The following is a 19,311-nucleotide window of genomic DNA, read 5'->3' on the forward strand; positions in this document are numbered from 1 at the left end:
CCTTATTAAGAAGAGGAAATGTTTTTTCCAGGTTCTGTGTTCAGGAGTCATACTTTTTTTAGTTGGTTGTTTGAATCTATCTGAAACACAGTATTCCTCAAACAGAACAACCCTCCGTTTCGAAAGACAATGGAAATGACTGAGGCCTCAATTTTCTTTTTCTTTTTTTTTTCTTTCTTTGAGACGGAGTCTTGCTCTGTCGCCCAGGCTGCAGTGCAGTGGCGTGATCTCAGCTCACTGCAAGCTCCACCTCCCGGGTTCACGCCATTCTCCTGCCTCAGCCTCCCAAGTAGCTGGGACTACAGGCGCCCGCTACCAAGCCCAGCTAATTTTTTGTATTTTTAGTAGAGACGGGGGTTTCACTGTGTTAGCCAGGATGGTCTCGATCTCCTGACCTCGTGATCCGCCCGCCTCGGCCTCCCAAAGTGCTGGGATTACAGGCGTGAGCCACCGCGCCCGGCCCCGAGGCCTCAATTTTCAAAGGTTGACGATTCTGAGATTTTCCTTGCCGCTGCAGGGTCCTTTTCTGCAGGCAAATTGTTCAGGAAAACAAGGTCTCTGTCTCTGGTCATTAGTGAAGATGACAATCCTCTGGGTACTTCTGGCTTACTTCTCAAATAAATACCAGCATTTTGTTTAGATTGGCCAAAGGCATATCACTGTTCTTTCACCACAGCTGCTGAGAGTTGGTTGAAGTGAACAGCCAGTCGTGGAACGTAGGATCTTGAAAGCCTTAGTGCTGGCGATGGTTACAGTAAAAACCCAGCAGGAAGTGGGATTCGCTGTCATCACAGGACTCCTGTATATTTGGTTGATCATAGATTTGCATTTGGTCCTGCAATTATTTTTCAGATAATTTAAGAAAGGATGACTTTGGGCCGGGCACAGTGGCTCATGCCTGTAATCCCAGCACTTTGGGAGGCCGAGGCGAGTGGATCACGAGGTCAGGAGATCGAGAAGACCATCCTGGCTAACACGGTGAAACACCACGTCTACTAAAAATACAAAAAATTAGCGTGGCGTGGTGGCAGGCGCCTGCAGTCCCAGCTACTCGGGAGGCTGAGGCAGGAGAATCGCTTGAACCCGGGAGGTAGAGCTTGCAGTGAGCCGAGATCGCGCCACTGCACTCCAGCCTGGGCGACAGAGCGAGACCCATGTCTCAGAGAAAAAAAAAAAAAAAAAAAAAGGGTGAATTTTAGATTTAAGCTTAAGTAGACAGTGACTTAATGAGTCGAATGGACCAAACAATTCTACTCCCCTAGGGTCCCAAGAAGATAGGGCTGTAATTGAATTTAGATTCACCGAGCTTTTCCACTGCTTGCCTCTCTTAAAACCATCATTATTAAAGATATATGTTACCTTTAGTCACAGTCTTCTTCCAATTTAGCAGCTTTTGTTTGTGACTATCAATTTTAAAGTTTACATGCCCTGGGCTCTAAGGCTCTGGAATTAAAAGAACCAGGAATCACTCTAAGCCATTTTGCCAGGAAGTAACCAAAGTAAGAAATCTTTAATTAATGTTTTTATTCTCAGATAATACTGTTCTTATGACATTTTCAGATTCTGAGCCAATTTTTTTATTTTAATTTTTTTAAACTTTTCATTTTATTTTAGATTCAGGGGGTATATGTCCAGGCTTGTTACAAGGGTACATTGTATTATGCCGAGGTTTGGGCTTCTATTAATCCCATTCCCCAGATAGTGAACATAGTACCCAATAGGAAGCTTCTCAGCCGCTACCTCCCTTCCTCCCTCCCTTCTTCTGGAGTTCCCAGTGTCTGCTGTTCCCATCTTTATGACCCCGTGAACCCAAAATTTAGCTCCCACTTATAAATGAGAACATGCGATATTTTATTTTCTGTTTCTGTGTTAATTCGCTTAGGATAATGGCCTCCAACGGCATCAATATTGCTGCAAAAGACATAATTTTAGGGTTTGTTTTTTGTCTCATAGAGACAGGGACTTTTCCCGTCTCCCAGGCTAGCGTGCATTGATATAATCATAACTCACTGCAGCCTCAAACTTCTGGGCTGAAGAGATCCTCTGGCCTCAGCCTCCTGAAAAGCTGGAACTACAGACATGCACCACCACACCCAGCTAGTCTCAAACTCCTGGAGTCAAGCCATCCTCCTGCCTAGGCCTCCCAGCATGCCGGAATTACAGGCATGGGCTATGGCACCCGGCCAATTTTGTTTTTTATGGCTGTGTAGTATTTCATGGTGTATGTATACCACATTTTCTTTATCCAGTTCACCATTGATAGGCACCTAGGTTGATTACATGTCTTTACTATTGTGAATAATGTTGCGATAAACATAAGTACATGTGTCCTTTTGGTAGAATGATTAATTTCCTTTGAGTGTATACGCAGTAACGGGATTGCTGGGTCGAATGGTAGTTCTATGTATTTTCAGTTCTTTGAGAAATCTGCAAACTGCTTTCCACAGGGGCTGTACTAATTTGCATTCCCACCACAATGTATATTCCCTTTTCTCTACAACCTTGCCAACAGCTGATATTTTTTGACTTTTTAATAACAGCGATTCTGACTGGTGTGAGATACTATCCCATTGTAGTTTTGGCTTGCATCTCTCTGATGCAAGTCAAAATGTTGAGCATTGTTTCATACGTTTCTTGCCTCTTGTATGTCTTTTGAGAAGTGTTTGTTCCCATCCTTTGCCCACTTTTTAATGGGCCTGTTTTATTTTTTCTTGTTAATTAGTTTAAGTTCCTTACAGATTCTGGATATTAGACCCTTGTTGGATGCATAGTTTGCAAATATTTTCTTCCATTCTGTAGGTTGTCTGTTTACTCAGTTGAGTTTCTTTTGCTGTGTAGAAACTGAGCACAATTTTTAAAAGTTAGGTATTCGGGAAGTCCCTGGACAAAAATTCATGCATCTAACAGTGATATTTCCTTAGGTACACAACAAAGCATTCTATCCTGATTTGATAGAAATAAGGGAAAATGCTAACAAGGTACAAACATCCTCTGAGACAAGTTGTTCAACCAAAAATACATCCTATTAGCCTGGCCTACTACCCTACATCTGAGGGAATGAAATAAAAAAGAAACATACACATTTCCATGACAAAGCTTTAAGCAGATTTTGGAGAAATGGGTACTTTGGGCATTTATTCTTCCATTTTAAATGAATCGATCAAAGTAGTACATTGCTACTTTCCCTCAAAAGGATTTCCGTCGTCTCAGAATAAAAAGTTAAATTTCCTAAGACATTGAAGGTTTTTCACGGCATAACTCTAGGTTACGTTTTGCTTCCCACTATAGCCTTATATACAACCATAACCCAGTCACCTGGGGTTGTCAATACATGTAGTTCCACCTATACATATTGACAACTCCTGTATGTCTTTTTTTTTTTTTTTTGAGACAGAGTCTTGCTCTGTCTCCCAGGCTGGAGTACAGGGGCACAATCTCGGCTCACTGCAAGTTCCGCCTCCCAGGTTCATGCCATTCTCCTGCCTCAGCCTCCTGAGTAGCTGGGATTACAGGTGCCCGCCACCACGCCCGGCTAAATTTTTTGTATTTTTTTAGTAGAGACAGGATTTCACCGTGTTAGCCAGGATGGTCCTATATGTCTTCGTTCCTGCTGTTACCCCAGTCAGGAATATTCATGCCCTAAACATCTACCTATTGACATCATATTAATTTTGTAAAGTCTCTTGTAAGTACCTTCTCATCCACGAAGCCCTCTGATATGGTTTGGCTGTGTCCCCACCCAAATCTTATCTTGAATTGTATACAGCTCCCATAATCCCCGCATGTCGTGGGAGGGACCAGGTAGAGAGAACTGAATCATGGGGGCAGTTTTCCCCATCCTACTCTCATGATAGTGAGTTAGTTCTCACAAGAGCTGATGGCTTTATAAGGGGCTTCCCCCTTCACTGGGCACTCATTCTCCCTCCTGCCACCCTGTGAAGAGGAGCCTTCTACCACGATTGTAAGTTTCCTGAGGCTTCCCCAGAAATGAGGAACCATGAGTCAATCAAACCTCTTTCCTTTATAAATTACCCAGTCTTGGGTATATCTTTATTAGCAGTGTGAGAACGGACTAATACACCCTCTCTGTTCCTTTCATTCGGAATAAATTGTCCTTATTTTCACTCTCTCAGCACATTATTTGAATCCCTACTTAGCATTTAAAAAAATTGTCTTGTCTCATGACATGACATGCCAACCAGAGTTAACAAATAGATCTTATCTCCTGTGCCAAATCCAGCTTCTTTTGCCTGTCTAGGTGTTTTGTTGGAGATTCTGAAGCTGCATCCATGAATAGGAAAGAAAAAAAAGTCTGCAAGGGACCCTGGAGCAGGGCAGTGGCAGCACATGTGACGTAGGTTTACCATTTCTGCAAGAGACTACACTTTTTGAGCCCAGGATTGTTTTTTATTCAATTTTATACATTTTACAATGTTTGTTTCTTGACAGTAGGTACTTAATATGTGCCTTTTGAATAAATTGAATTGAAATAGGCAGTGCTGGAGACTTAGGTTAGAAGTAAGGCTGGACTACTGATGCTTCAGGTTGCAATAAGATAGCAAAGGTTCTCATAGGAGCGAAGGCACCTAGAGATTTTAGGACCTAGGTTACAATTTCTTCACATAGGATGCATTATGCCCAGTGCTGACAAAGGAAGGTGATGAATTTGGGTATTCAACAGATCCGGAGTCAATGACTTCCAGAGATTGCCATGATTTCAGCATGCTTGGAGAAGGAGTTTGTATCCTAAAAGCAAGTTCTATAAGCTTTGCTGTCATAAACGATCAGATTGAGGAATGATATTTTTGTAACATCAGTGCCCTCTTTGAATACTTTCTGAGCAACGTTTACTTTTTTCATTTCCTACCAGCAATGATTGTATGCTTTTGTGATCCACTGAGAAGCATATATCACAGAAAGCTTTCCAGGATATTGGAAGGCTTTAGGCCACAGACCTAGGGGGCTTTTCAGGGTTTTTGTATGCTGCCTAGAAATATATCAGTAAATATAAATATAAAGAGATATCAGAGATCATCTGGTCTGACTCTGTTTTGACAGGTGAAAGAAACAGAGTCCAGGAAAGCGAGCTGTCGTGCTCAATTCTGCCACTTTGAGTAATGGCAGATTCAGAATCTGGTTCCTGACTTCTGCTGTACCATCCCATTCTGCCTTCCTCCATATTTCTATGTCTGGTATTATTATTTCTTAAGTTGGGTTCTTCTGATTGAGACTATGACTTTCTTTGGTAAGATTTTTGTTGTTTTATGTTGTTAGATGTGTTTGTTTTTACAGGATAGGGAGGAAGAAAAGGAGAAAGGCATGGGTCAGCCCCAGCTCTGGGCCATTGCTTGGCCCTCGTCAATTTACTGGTACTTTAAATTGGCTTCACAATTATTTCTCTTAGGGCCTCAATACCTCTTACCACATAGTAGAACATGATAAAAATGTTTTTCGGCCTAGCATGGTGGCTCACGCCTGTAATCCTAGCACTGTGGGAGGCCGAGGAGGCGGAATCACCTGAGGTCAGGAGTTTGAGACCAGCCTGGCCAACATGGCAAAACCCCGTCTCTACTAAAAATACAAAAGTTAGCTGGGCGTGTTGGCGCGTACCTGTAATCTCAGCTAGTCAGGAAGCTGAGGTAGGAGAATCGCTTGAACCCAGGAGGTGGAGGTTGCAGTGAGCCGAAATCACACCACTGCACTCCAGTCTGGGTAACAGAGAGAGACTCTGCCTTAAATAATAATAATAAATAAAATAAAATAATAAAATAATAAAATAAAAATGTTGTTTTTCAGTGGTGGTACCAAAGATCTGGAATACATGACAAAAGAAAACATTCGGCAGAGCAATGCCTGATTATGTAAGATTTTTATTTTTTAAAGGAAAATTCAGAGTTTAAAATTCCAACCGCTTTAGAATATGTAGAATCTATTAGATTATTAAGGATTTTGGAAATCAAAGTAGAAGCACGTGAAGTCTGTGTAATTACATATATGCCGGACTCTATTCCAACCCAGCTTTCCCATTGCTGTGCATGATGAGTTACTGGGTGCTTGTGTAATTAAGGATAAAATGGAACCTTTTATTGCATTAGACTGTTATTTCTCATGTCTGTTTCTCTCAGGAAATTTGTAGGCTGTTGGCTGAATGAAAGGCAAAATCTGAGTATTGTTGGATACCCTTGTGGTAACATTTTCTAATGCCATCAAAACCCACTGCTATTCTCAACAGCACTGCATTTCCTTGCATTCCCTTATTAATGTCCTAGATTGTTATTTAAATGTTCACCTGTGTATTGTTTCCCAAGCATCCCTTGAACTAGGCTATTTAAAGTTCAAAGCCTCACTTTATACTTGTTGCATCCATTGCTCAGCACCCACTTCCCTGGTACAATTTTTGTTGATCGGTCTGGCCAAGGACATGTCCGATTTTCTAAATCTATTGCCTTTTTATGAGTTTGCAATAATTATGTCCAGTTTATGGAATCAGGGTGAGGCAGAATTTTTCAGATGTGTGAACACATGAACTCTCTTAAAATTGGGAAGACTTAGATATACTACATAGGTGTATGAAAACGTTGGAATATAGTTATGGGTTTAATTATGTCCCCCACTCTAAGAAGACATATCGAAGTCCTGAATTCCAGTACCTTGGAATGTGATCTTATTTGGAAACAGGGTCTTGGCAGACTTAAGGGAGTTAAGTTGAGGTCATGAAGGTGGGACCTAATCCAATACAATTGGAGTTCTTATAAGGAGAGAAGAAGAGACACAGAGGCATGTGCAGGAAGAGGGTGTGAAGACACACAGGGAAAAGACAGCCATGTAACTGGGATGATGCATTTATAAGCCCAGAAATGCCAAGGACTGCCAAACATCAGAAGCTGGAAGAGGCAAGGGAGGCTCCTCCCCTAGAGCCATTAGATAGAGCATGGCCCTTCTGACACCTTGGTTTCAGACTGAGACAATACATTTCTATGATTTTAAGCCACTCAGATTTTGGTACTTTGTTACAGCAGTCCTGGGAAACAAATACCAAGACTGAATGAGGCCAAAGGCCACTGGAGACCCAACTGGGAAAGAGTGATTTTCTGCTAAAGTCAGAACAAATGATGAAGAAGTAAAGTTTCCCTTCCCCAGGCAATGCCATACAGAAGGGATGGCAAAAAATTTCATCTTGTGTGCAAAGTTGATTAACTAGCAGCGGCTCCCTGGAGCAAGACAGAAGGAGGACTTTGCATCTGCAGGTGGGCCTGATGGGCAAGAGTGCAGGCATTGATCAGCAGTATCTGTGGTGAATGTAGATGAGGTAGGAGTTAGACTGTAGGCTAAGGCAGCAGTAACCATTGTTATTCTGGTGACTTCTTGGAAGTTGTGACGGAAGAAGGAGAGCCAATATCTGGCATAGGCTTTGGGATAAGAATAGGGAGTAGACATGAAGAGGTAAAATTTGAATGAGGAAAGAGGGAAAAAAGAATTCATGACGATTCCAAGTTTCAGTCCATGCAGTCAAATACCATGACATGACAGGAGAAAGGACATAGAAGACAAGAAATCCTATCAGATCTCAAAGCCAGAGCAGGAAAAAGAAGCAGGCATTAATTTTTGTAGCATGGAGTCACCCAGGAAATCTCAGTGACGAAGCAATGTATGGCTCACCTAATTTTGAATAAATATGGCTTTATTTATTTTCTGGAAATTAAAACCTCCTACCGTAAGGTTTAATAAATAATTAATTAATGGTTTAATTAATATAATTCTTGGGGCTATGAATTGTGCACTTTTGTTTTATATTTCAAATATTCCTAGGAATTCCGGAGGGAAAAGAAGAAAGACATTTCCCTCATTATTATTCATTATCTGGAGGATGGGAAAACTACTAAATGTTGCACAGATGATGGTTTATGACATCATAGTTCATGGGACCTGAACTATGCCAGGCCTCATCGGTTCTGCAAAGCAATGAAATCATAACATCAGCAAAATCTCAAAATTCCCTAGCTCTTGCACTTCCTGCCCATATGGACTCTGTGCCAGCCCCAGGCTGTCTGACCTACATGCTCACAGTCTGTCCACTACCATTACTGTGTGCTATCTAGACTATTTTTTCTCTTCCAATCAGACCCATCATCCATGTCTCCAAAGAGTTCGGCCTGAAGCTCCTTTCCACAGGGGGTTGCAGACCTCTCAGCATCCTCTCATTCCCCGACATAGGATACCTTCTCTTCCTGGCAAGTACATGTGTTCATACAAGGAAATGAAGGTCTGGCTGACCGAATCACCAACGTGGGACCTCACCACACTGAAGCCTAAGCGCTTTATTGTTAATTGTGAGGGCTCTGTTGTTAAGTCTTCCAGAACTACTGGCAATGTGCCAAGGCCTTCCTAATTGGCTCATTCTTTCACACGCTCCTAGGGAGCTTCTGTCCTTGCTCTTATGTTGGGAAAACTGCAGCGTGTAACTCAGAGCAGTCTCCTCATGCCACACTGGAGACTTCCTGCTGGGGAGAGGGGGCATCCATGTCACCTTTAGAGAACTTGCACTGTGAAATGAATCAGGTGACACCTGCAAAGTCATTTGACTTCTGTTTAAGAAGAATAGTGCCTGTCTTTGAAATTCAAGAAAGAACAATCATTGATACTGGGAGGCAATAAGATTAAATGTGCTTTGAGAAATGAAAAAAAAAAAAGACTGATTTCCTTGGCATTTTAGTAGTTCTAACGAATGTCCTTTGATTGTCAGCCATCGATCCAAGAATTTACAACCCTTTCTTAAAAAAAGAAAAAAAAAATTGCTTCCTTTAAATTGAGGTAGATTTCTTTCTCAGGGGAGTTCATTTAGTGTTCTCTGACAGCAGAAAGCCATTTGAAAAAACATTCAGAACCAGAAACCTAGCTATTTTCCTCATTTTTGTTCAAGTTCCCAAGTCTTATTTTCAAAGTGATCAGTAACACTGAAATGTTTATCAGGATGTGGAAGAAAAACCTATTAAATGTCATTTAAAGTGAGATAATCTTCAGGCATGTTGCAAACCAATTGTCTTGAGAAACCTTTTATCAAATGCCCCTCCCCCCCTTTCTAAATGAAATGCTATTAAATCTCCAAATAAAAATCTCTACGAGTTACATTAGATTTTTAATAGAAATGAGATTGGCGCCTTGATTCAGTCTAATGGAGCCTAAAGAAGCTTGGGAAAAAATGATAGTAGGAGAAAAGAAAAATGAGCAAGTACTCTTATGTGTATTTGTGTTTATAGAAAATCTTGTAGTTTAACATATGTATATGCACATATGTGTATATTGGTAAGAGTATGTCAGAGAAAATGGACAAATCTTGATCTTCCATTAGCGAGTGATCATTTCTGATGGTTAAGATAAAAATGTTAGCCCACAGGCTTGATTTCTTGTGTGGGTTGGTTAGTTACTCTGTTTATAACCAATATGTGCTATTGGTCTAGCCTAGTTATGGATGGATTAATGAAAATCTTGGTGCACTGCATCGAGGATAATATTTGGTTATCATGGATCATTTATTATCCTTTTCTTCTTCATCATGTTCAATTCTAGCACTGCCCAATGATCACCTGTTGTCTCAGGAAAGGTTGTTCTTCTAACCACATCGAGTTGGTGAGATATATCAAAGTTCAAATAAAAGATAATATACAGGAAATAGTGAATATTTTCAAAACCTCAGTTAACTGGTATCAGTGAGATAGAAATTGTTTCAAAGGGGCAAATTTTGAGGAGTTTTGTTCCTTTAAGCCTTAGCTTTAATTTCTTAAAATTAATTTTGGATGGAAACATCTCAAAATATATTAGCTGTTTTCCTGCCTTTGGAAACACAGCATCTTGAATGTAAAGCAGCACTTTTTAAATAGTTTATTACCATGAATCTTAATTAGGATACTGTGCCACTGAAACATCTTGGGATGTATTCAGCAATTTTTTTCTTATACTAGATGGCTGCAAGCTGCTGTTCTCATTGAGGTAGTATGATTGTTTTCATTGATTTTCTGTTTTCTTTGGGCTAACAGTTTCTAGCCACTGCAAATATTAATACTAATACTAAAATCAATACTAATAACGAAATGTGTTGGATTTACATGTAAATTAACATTCATAGATTCTCAGTAAGTATTGAGAAGTACTGTGCTTATGATTAATGAGCTTTGTGTCATATAATTTGACTACTCAAAGACCTTTGGGGTTTGTTTCTTGGTTTTTTGACTCTTTTGTCATAGATGAGATTGCTGAATCTTTAGTTTACAAATAGTGAGTGGCTATTATTTATCCGTATCCATCTACCTACCTACCTATCTATATCTGTATATTTATACATATATGTATATAATGCTGGTGTTAAAAATGACATCTATGAATGTGATTATGCCAGGTGTGGTCGAATTACCTACAACTATGAAGACCATGCAGCAACATAAAATGCTTGTAAGAGAACATTATCTTTAACAAAAGAAAAAAAAGCAAGTTGCTGCTGGGAGCAGTGGCTCACGCCTATAATCCCAGCTCTTTGGGAGGCCAACGCGGGCAGATCCCTTGAGTTCAGGAGTTTGAGACCAGCCTGGGCTACATGGCGAAACACCATCTCTACAAAAAAAAACAAAGAAAAAAATTAGCATGGTGTGTGGCGTGTGTCCTAGCTGTGGTCCTAGCTACTCAGGAAGCTGAGGTGGGAAGATTGCTTGAGCATGGGAGGCGGAAGCTGCAGTGAGCTGAGATTGGGCCACTGCACTCCAGCCTGGGTGGCAGAGTGAGACCCTGTCTCAATAAAAACAAAAATAAAAATAAAAAGCAAGTTGTTCAGTGGTATACAAACTGTAGTTGCAATTATCACAAATCTCCTAAGGCTACAAAAAAAAAAAGGACGAAATAAGCATTATTAAGGTGATGATGTTATACATTCCTATATTTCCAAAATTCCTGTAAGATTAAGATTACTTCAAAAGTTAACAAGCAAATATATGACTAAAAAGCTCAGTAAGAGCCAAATGTTCCTACCACACCTTACACCTAAGAAATCTGGTTTGGTTTGTAAGTAACATCAGTGCATGCCTTGCAGCTCTGAATCTTAGACTCAAGGTCTACTCAGTTTTGTTAGGAAACATCTGCCCATAAAGTTTATTACCTAACAGTAAGGATCCTTAAGATGCTGAAAGAAAATTGGGTTTATTAGAACACAGAGACCTTAAAACTGTCACTATTTTGAAGGAAATTTGCAGTATTATCTCAAGAAAAGTATCTGACATGTGTTGGTACCAACTTAAAATTTTCCATTTACAGAATAGTTAAGATTATATTCTCTATATCAGCCATCAACATTTATCAATCCATTCATTGATAACTATTGATAAATGCACATGCTTACTAAGCTCTCATTATGTGCCAAGCAGTCCACTGGGCACACTGACCAACAATTAAATATCAACATGTGGCTAAAGCCATCCTTCCAAGTGGAGAGTGAAAGTCTTCATGTTATGTGTCTGGAACTCTGTTTGTTTGTTTTTAAAGAAATGGCTTCAGTATCATTATCAGTTCCCTCCTCTCCAGTTTTGCTAACTGCAAACAAATTACATTTAAACTATTCACCTTGCCAGTTTGGTTTAGGAATTGGCAGGGAAGAGAGAGATGCATACTTTCAGCAGGTGCATGAAATCTGCACCCAATTAAATTGCTTACTTTGTCAGACGAAATGTTAAGGACAGTAAGGGAGCTATTTTAAACAAAGAAGTCAAAGTTACTCCTGCCGAACCTAAGAGAATATTGCCTTCTGGTGAGACAAATCACCTTTTAAAAGGAATAAGATAACGTACATTGCAGGGACACATGTGCACAATTCCGTATCAGAGCCCACAAAAGGAACTTAATAAAGCACAGAATTCTGGCACTCAGATGTGCAGGGAGCACACTAAAGAGATGCATTAACGTCAGTCTATCTTCCTTTCGGAGGTATTTTTTTGGTAAACAGTACACAAATGCCTTATATATGATAATAATCTCAGCACATTAGACTGTCTCGGTGCTGAACAGAAATAGTAATCCCTGAGGGGAAATACCTGCTGTGCTATGGATGATAATGCTGCCATCTGATGCTGCAAAGCAGCAGAAAGAATGCCCAGCACGGAGGTTGGAGGGGGGGTTCACAATGACATCTTGGCACTCTTCTCCTTTCTCTCTGCAAAAGAATGAGCAAGCACCTGGCAGTGGAGACTGAAATGCAAAGGAGAGAGTGGGGAAGGATTTACAAAAGATCTGCTGGCCTGTGTGATGGGTAACACTTATGCATCAAACGATCTGATGAGGAAGAAAAGAGACCGAAATAACTGAGGGCACTTCTCCACTTTCCCTCTTATAAATCATGCATTGATATATAAGCAGCCCAAACACATAATCACGCTGTAAGTTTTTTAAAAACCCACAATTTTGAAAAATGTCGATCCAACACTCAGATGCAGATGTGCATAAATGTACACACAAACACACACATGTTACATGTATACCATTATGGTTTTATTTAACTTTTTTTCTTCAAAATCTTATACCAGAGGAGAATGGAAACATAATAGGTGGCCTTTCTGTAACCAGTTAATTTGTGGTTATCTGTTGCTGCTCAAGTATTTATGTTGTTATTTGTTCCCACCACTAGAGGGCTAAGCAGAGGTGACAGGTTTTTCTTCTAGGTCCGGGGATTGCTTTTAACAGTAGCCCAATTTCCTCCCCAAGCCACTTTCCCATCGTTTCTTTAGTGGTACTTTCTGCTGCTGGCTTGCTTGCTTTTCTTTTTTCCTTTCACCTTTAATTCTTTCCTCCTACTTCAAATACTTCTGGAAACATTGCAGGCTCGAAGGCAGATGTTCCATCTCGTATTTCTCCATGCTTTATAATGCAGTGTTTGCGGAGAGTAATAAACTCTAACAGTTATTGAACACTTGCCTACCAAAATATAAACTCCCTAGAGCAAGGAACTGGTTTGTGTGCTTTACCTCAGTGTCCCGTATGCATAGAACTTTGCCCAGTACATCATAAAAGGCATCAGGACCTGGGTGCCTTAACCTACATTTTCTCTGAGCCTCACAGTGCGGTAGTTGCTTCTCGTTAATGTTTTATTTTTTTTTATTTATTTGTGTTTTTTTTGTGGGGGGGATAGGGTCTTGCTCTGTCACTCAGGCTGGAGTGCGGCGGTGTGATCACAGCTCATTGCAGTCTCAACTTCCTGGGCTCAAGGGGTTCTCCTGCTTCAGCCTCCTAAGTAGCTGGGAGGACAGGTGTGTACTGCTACATCTGGCTAACGTTTTAAAATTTTTTGTAGAGATGGAACCTTGCTATGTTGCCCAGGCTGATCTCAAACTCCTGGCCTCAAGTGATTATCCTGCCTCAGCTACTCAATGTGCTGGGATTACAGGTATGAGCCACTGTGCTTGGCCCGATTCTTGTTAAATTTTAAATCTCATTTAATGTAAGAGGAACCTGGGGTTCAGAGACACCAACTAAGAAATAACTTTTATTTTCATGTCTTCAAAGATTGACTCAAAGTGATTATTGCTCAAGGTCACGTAGCAAGTAAGGATAGAACTGAAATTTATACCTATGTCTGTTTGACTTTAAAACTTATTTTGTTTCTACTGCACTGCATCGATGCAAAGAAACGAACGACTTTTATGACCAGCTAAAACACTGTATACAAATATTAATACAGACTTAACCTGTTTTCAGTGAAGAGCAAAGGGAACTTTATTGATTGATAGTCTACCACATGTCATACCTACAGATATGAAGTCTGTTACTCATGCCATCTCCTTCATTTAATGTCAGTTTACCATCTTTGAATACTCAAAGTTAACCATCTTTGAATATCTGCAAAGGCCGGGCGCGGTGGCTCAAGCCTGTAATCCCAGCACTTTGGGAGGCCGAGGTGGGCGGATCACAAGGTCAGGAGATTGAGACCATCCTGGCTAACACGGTGAAACCCCGTCTCTACTAAAAATACAAAAAATTAGCCAGGCGTGGTGGCGGGCGCCTGTAGTCCCAGCTACTCGGGAGGCTGAGGCAGGAGAATGGCGTGAACCCGGGAGGCGGAGCTTGCAGTGAGCCGAGATCGCGCCACTGCACTCCAGCCTGGGGGACAGAGCAAGACTCCGTCTCAAAAAAAAAAAAAAAAAAGAAATGAATATCTGCAAAGCTCAAGTTGCCCATGTGGGTCTGAAATCCTTCACTTTATTCTCATTGGCATTGAGAAGAAGTTGTCAATTTGTGATGCATAGTTTAACACATTATTTATGAGGAATCAATGGTTTCCAAGCAACTGGTTTGCTCATCAGCTTCAAAAGAAATAGGTATTTCTAGGTAAAGCAATCTTTCTATCTGTTTATTTGTTTATCTGTCTAGATACACACACACACGTGCATAACTGCTATTTTCTACTCTCTGGGCTCTGCTCTCCCGACCTGCCACCCCCAACCTTCAAGCTTCTACACCAGATTCTAGACCTCCTCATTTGTGTCTCCTTTTTTCCTTCTAGGCTGTCATAAAATTGTCACTGACATGGGAAGCAATGAAAAGAAAGTGAACCAAAAGACTAGACAGTTCAGGCACCTGCTGTCCAAACATCCGGAGCTAAAGTCCTTATTGGAGCTACAGAAATAACTTTTATTTTCATGTCTTCAAAGATCGACTCAAAGTGATTATTGCTCTTAAGTAATAATAGAAAAGTTTTGAATATTTTCCTTGCTGTAGGGAATTTTAACAAGAGAAAAGAGTCCTAGCTCCCACATTAAGATACTTGTACCATCAAAACATCAACTCAAAGTCTTCCTACATTCCAATGACAAAAAGAAACTGCTAAGAAAATGTTTAATTTAGCTAGCATATAAAGGGGAGATAAGTCAAATTGCGACCTCCAAAACAATTATAATTATGTGCTTGATGTCCACCTAATGGTTACATTGACATTCTTTAAATAATCAATAGGTACATTACATTAATGTTGATTTTGCAAGATTTAGAAAAAAACACCTTTAGGCCAGGTGTGGTAGCTCACACCTATAATCTCAGCACTTGGAAGGCCAAGGCGTGGGATTGCTTGAGGCCAAGAGTTTGAGACCAGCCTTGGCAACAGAGTGAGACCCTGTCTCTAACAACAGCAACAAAAAATCAGCTGGGCATGATGGTATTTGCCTACAGTCCCAGCTACTCAGGGGGCTGAGGTGGGAGGATCACCTAGGCCCAGGAGGTGGAGGCTGCAGTGAGCCTTGATCACACCACTGCACTCCAGCCTGAGTGAGAGTGAGACCGTGTCTCAAAATAAAAAAAAAACAAAAAACCTTTACTGTTTAAATGCATTGATTAAAATGTGTTTTACTATTTGAAATAATTTCAATATTATAAATTACATCATTTCAACAGTTCATCAGTAATTTATGACATTGACCCATTGGGCAAAATTACACAGCCTCCGACTTACAACATTGTCCTTACAGGAAAATACGACACCCTTACTATCATATGTTTTCCCCAGTAACATTGGCAAAGTTGAAGACTGTCTATGTAGTGTGTCAAACTGAGAGAAGTGACACTCACGAGTCATGAAATTATGCTTTAAATAATCAAGTTAACTGTATCTGAATAATGCAAATTACTCATTGGGATGTTTTCAGAAATTTTTCAATAGAAGTTTTAAGGGTAGAACATAAAACAGGCATCATTTGTTCTCATTAAATATAGATTTTTTTCCAATGTTATTTTGCAGTTATTTTTATTTTATTTATATATGCCTTATATTAAAAGGTAGAAAAACAGTTGTCTTAGAATGAATCTCCTTATTACTAGTGGCATAAAAATAACATGATTATTTTCAGTGATGCCACAAACTTGTACAGATTCAAGATGAGATCAAAAATTCTAAAGGGCATTCTTTAATTTTTTTTTAAATAAAGGTATAAGAAGCCCTTGGACAACTGAAATAAGCTGCTTAATTAAATGATAATATCATAGAAAAGAACATTGTCAGAGGTTAAGATTCCCACAACAGATACTCCAGATAAAGCAGGATAATTATCAGAATGATTTTTGGTATAAACTTGAAATGTTTACTGTACAGGTTCTTGGCCAACTCTTTTAATTCTTTAAATAGAACACTGATTTTTGAAACTATCATTTCTAGTCTCCCTTTTTGATAGCTAGATAGCTACAGTAAACATTGAAATGCTGAATTATCCCGTTTGACTAATATTTCTTCCTGAGCATGCTGGAAATTTGATTTTCCATTTAGTCATCAGCATTTAAAAAATAATTCTTATCTTCCTAGTGATGTAACAAAAAAGAAAATCTTGATATCTAATGCTCAATTCATTTGTATAATGCTCTTCTCCCCTGCATTACAAGTACATGGAGCTGAGATATTATGAAGCCCCACTCATTTTAATCTTAATGAGTTTCCTAGAATTTAACAGGTTCAAGCTGGTGGCCTCTCAAATCATCCTAGTGCAACTATCGTAGGGGCACACTCTTTAAGTAGAATGATGTGATTCTGCAAAGCAAACAACAAAAAGGAGGAAGCAACACATTGGTCTAATGGAAAGAACAGGGTCTTAGGGTCAGGGCTCCATCTGACAACTTATTAAATGTGTGACCTTGGATGTATCATTTAACTTCTCCAAATCTCAGTTTTCTTATCTCATACCATAAGGAATTGCTGTGAGGATTAAGTAAAGTAACTCTATCCAAAGAGCTTAACGCAGTGCCTACTATGCAACAGACAGTAAAAAAACAAAGTTAGTTCTTATATTTCTCACTGCTTTAATGCAGCCAGGAGACCCTGTTTTAACGCAGCCAGGAGACCCTGTCCTGCGGAGTGCCACTTTTGTGAGTTCCATGTTCCCACTTAGACTCCTATTTAAGGTTGTGCCTCAGCATGGCTGAGAGAGTAACCATGCCATCCACAAAATCAACGCAACTGCTGAGGCTGTAGCAGTATGTCCTTATCAGCTCAATGCAACAAGCATCGCTTAAATACTTCCTTCATGCATAGTACTCTCCTTTAAAGAAGTGACAATATCCCTGGAAATTTGAAGAAAAAGAGCAAGAGAAAATGGTCACTGCCTTTGAATAGACATAAATTTGGGGGTGGACCTATGCACTTTCCTTTTGGTAGAGATAGTGAGAATTGTGCTGATGTATGGGTATAGGAAACCTATGTCTAAATTACCCATTTCTATCTAGGATTTTACTGAGAGCTGCATCATAAGGTCCCAGAAAGTTCCACTGCTGTGATACATTGCTGTTGCTTTTCCTGGATGAGAGAGTGGGTCCAGGCAGCAATACACAAAAGAGCTTCTGGCAGGCTCTCCTGTCTGGACTCTTTTTCTACAAGTTAATCCCTGGACACAGGCTCCACTAGCCCCTTTCTCATGGACACAAGCTGCATTTCTGTTATGTTTAGGTTGTGAGCATGATGGAGCAAGTTAACAGAACAAACGGGCAGTATTTATGTATCTATTTATTTATTTATTTTTATTTTATTTTATTTTTTTAAAGATGTATATTCTTTTATTTTCTTTTTTTTTATTTTTTTATTATACTTTCGGTTTTAGGGTACATGTGCACAATGTGCAGGTTTGTTACATATGTATCCATGTGCCATGTTGTTTTGCTGCACCCATTAACTTGTCATTTAGCATTAGGTATATCTCCTAATGCTGTCCCTCCCCCCTCCCCCCACCCCACAACAGTCCCCGGAGTGTGATGTTCCCCTTCCTGTGTCCATGAGTTCTCATTGTTCAATTCCCATCTATGAGTGAGAACATGCGGTGTTTGGTTTTTCGTCCTTGCGATAGTTTACTGAGAATGATGTTTTCCAGTTTCATCCATGTCCCTACAAAGGACATGAACTCATCATTTTTATGGCTGCATAGTATTCCATGGTGTATATGTGCCACATTTTCTTAATCCAGTCTATTGTTGTTGGACATTTGGGTTGGTTCCAACTCTTTGCTATTGTGAATAGTGCCGCAATAAACATACGTGTGCATGTGTCTTTATAGCAGCATGATTTATAGTCCTTTGGGTATATACCCAGTAATGGGATGGCTGGGTCAAATGGTATTTCCAGTTCTAGATCCCTGAGGAATTGCCACACTGACTTCCACAATGGTTGAACTAGTTTACAGTCCTACCAACAGTGTAAAAGTGTTCCTATTTCTCCACATCCTCTCCAGCACATGTTGTTTCCTGACTTTTTAATGATGGCTGTTCTAACTGGTGTGAGATGGTATCTCACTGTGGTTTTGATTTGCATTTCTCTGATGGCCAGTGATGATGAGCATTTTTTCATGTGTTTTTTGGCTGTATAAATGTCTTCTTTTGAGAAGTGTCTGTTCACCACCGATCCCACAGAAATACAATCTACCATCAGAGAATACTACAAACACCTCTACGCAAATAAACTAGAAAATCTAGAAGAAATGGATAAATTCCTCGACAAATACACCCTCCCAAGACTAAACCAGGAAGAAGTTGAATCTCTGAATAGACCAATAACAGGTTCTGAAATTGTGGCAATAATCAATAGCTTACCAACCAAAAAGAGTCCAGGACCTGATGGATTCACAGCTGAATTCTACCAGAGGTACAAGGAGGAACTGGTACCATTCCTTCTGAAACTATTCCAATCGATAGAAAAAGAGGGAATTTTCCCTAACACATTTTATGAAGCCAGCATTGTCCTGATACCAAAGCCTGGCAGAGACATAACCAAAAAAGAGAATATCAGACCAATATCCTTGATGAACATTGATGCAAAAATCCTCAATAAAATACTGGCAAACCGAATCCAGCAGCACATCAAAAAGCTTATCCACCATGATCAAGTGGGCTTCATCCCTGGGATGCAAGGCTGGTTCAACATATGCAAATCAATAAATGTAATCCAGCATATAAACAGAACCAAAGACAAAAACCACACGATTATCTCAATAGATGCAGAAAAGGCCTTTGACAAAATTCAACAACCCTTCATGCTAAAAACTCTCAATAAATTAGGTATTGATGGGACGTATCTCGAAATAATAAGAGCTATCTATGACAAACCCACAGCCAATATCATACTGAATGGGCAAAAACTGGAAGCATTCCCTTTGAAAACTGGCACAAGACAGGGACGCTTGCTTTCTTAGAACAATTCTTTCCTCTTTGTTACTAAAAGACAGTAATTTTAAAAGTATATAATTTATATCTCTAGCAATATTACACACATAGTATTTCAACTATCATTTCTAGAAATGAATCTTTAAGCTAAATGAG

The 19,311-nt window shown here is 39.8% G+C and overlaps 1 protein-coding gene across 6 annotated transcripts in view; it reads right to left on the minus strand.

Moving 5' to 3' along the window:
- Positions 1–19,311, minus strand: part of PHACTR1 (phosphatase and actin regulator 1) — a 584,673-nt gene that overhangs the window by 446,454 nt on the left and 118,908 nt on the right. The window lies entirely within an intron of this gene.

Source organism: Symphalangus syndactylus, chromosome 23 (assembly GCF_028878055.3).
Source record: "Symphalangus syndactylus isolate Jambi chromosome 23, NHGRI_mSymSyn1-v2.1_pri, whole genome shotgun sequence".
Lineage (NCBI taxonomy): Eukaryota > Metazoa > Chordata > Mammalia > Primates > Hylobatidae > Symphalangus > Symphalangus syndactylus.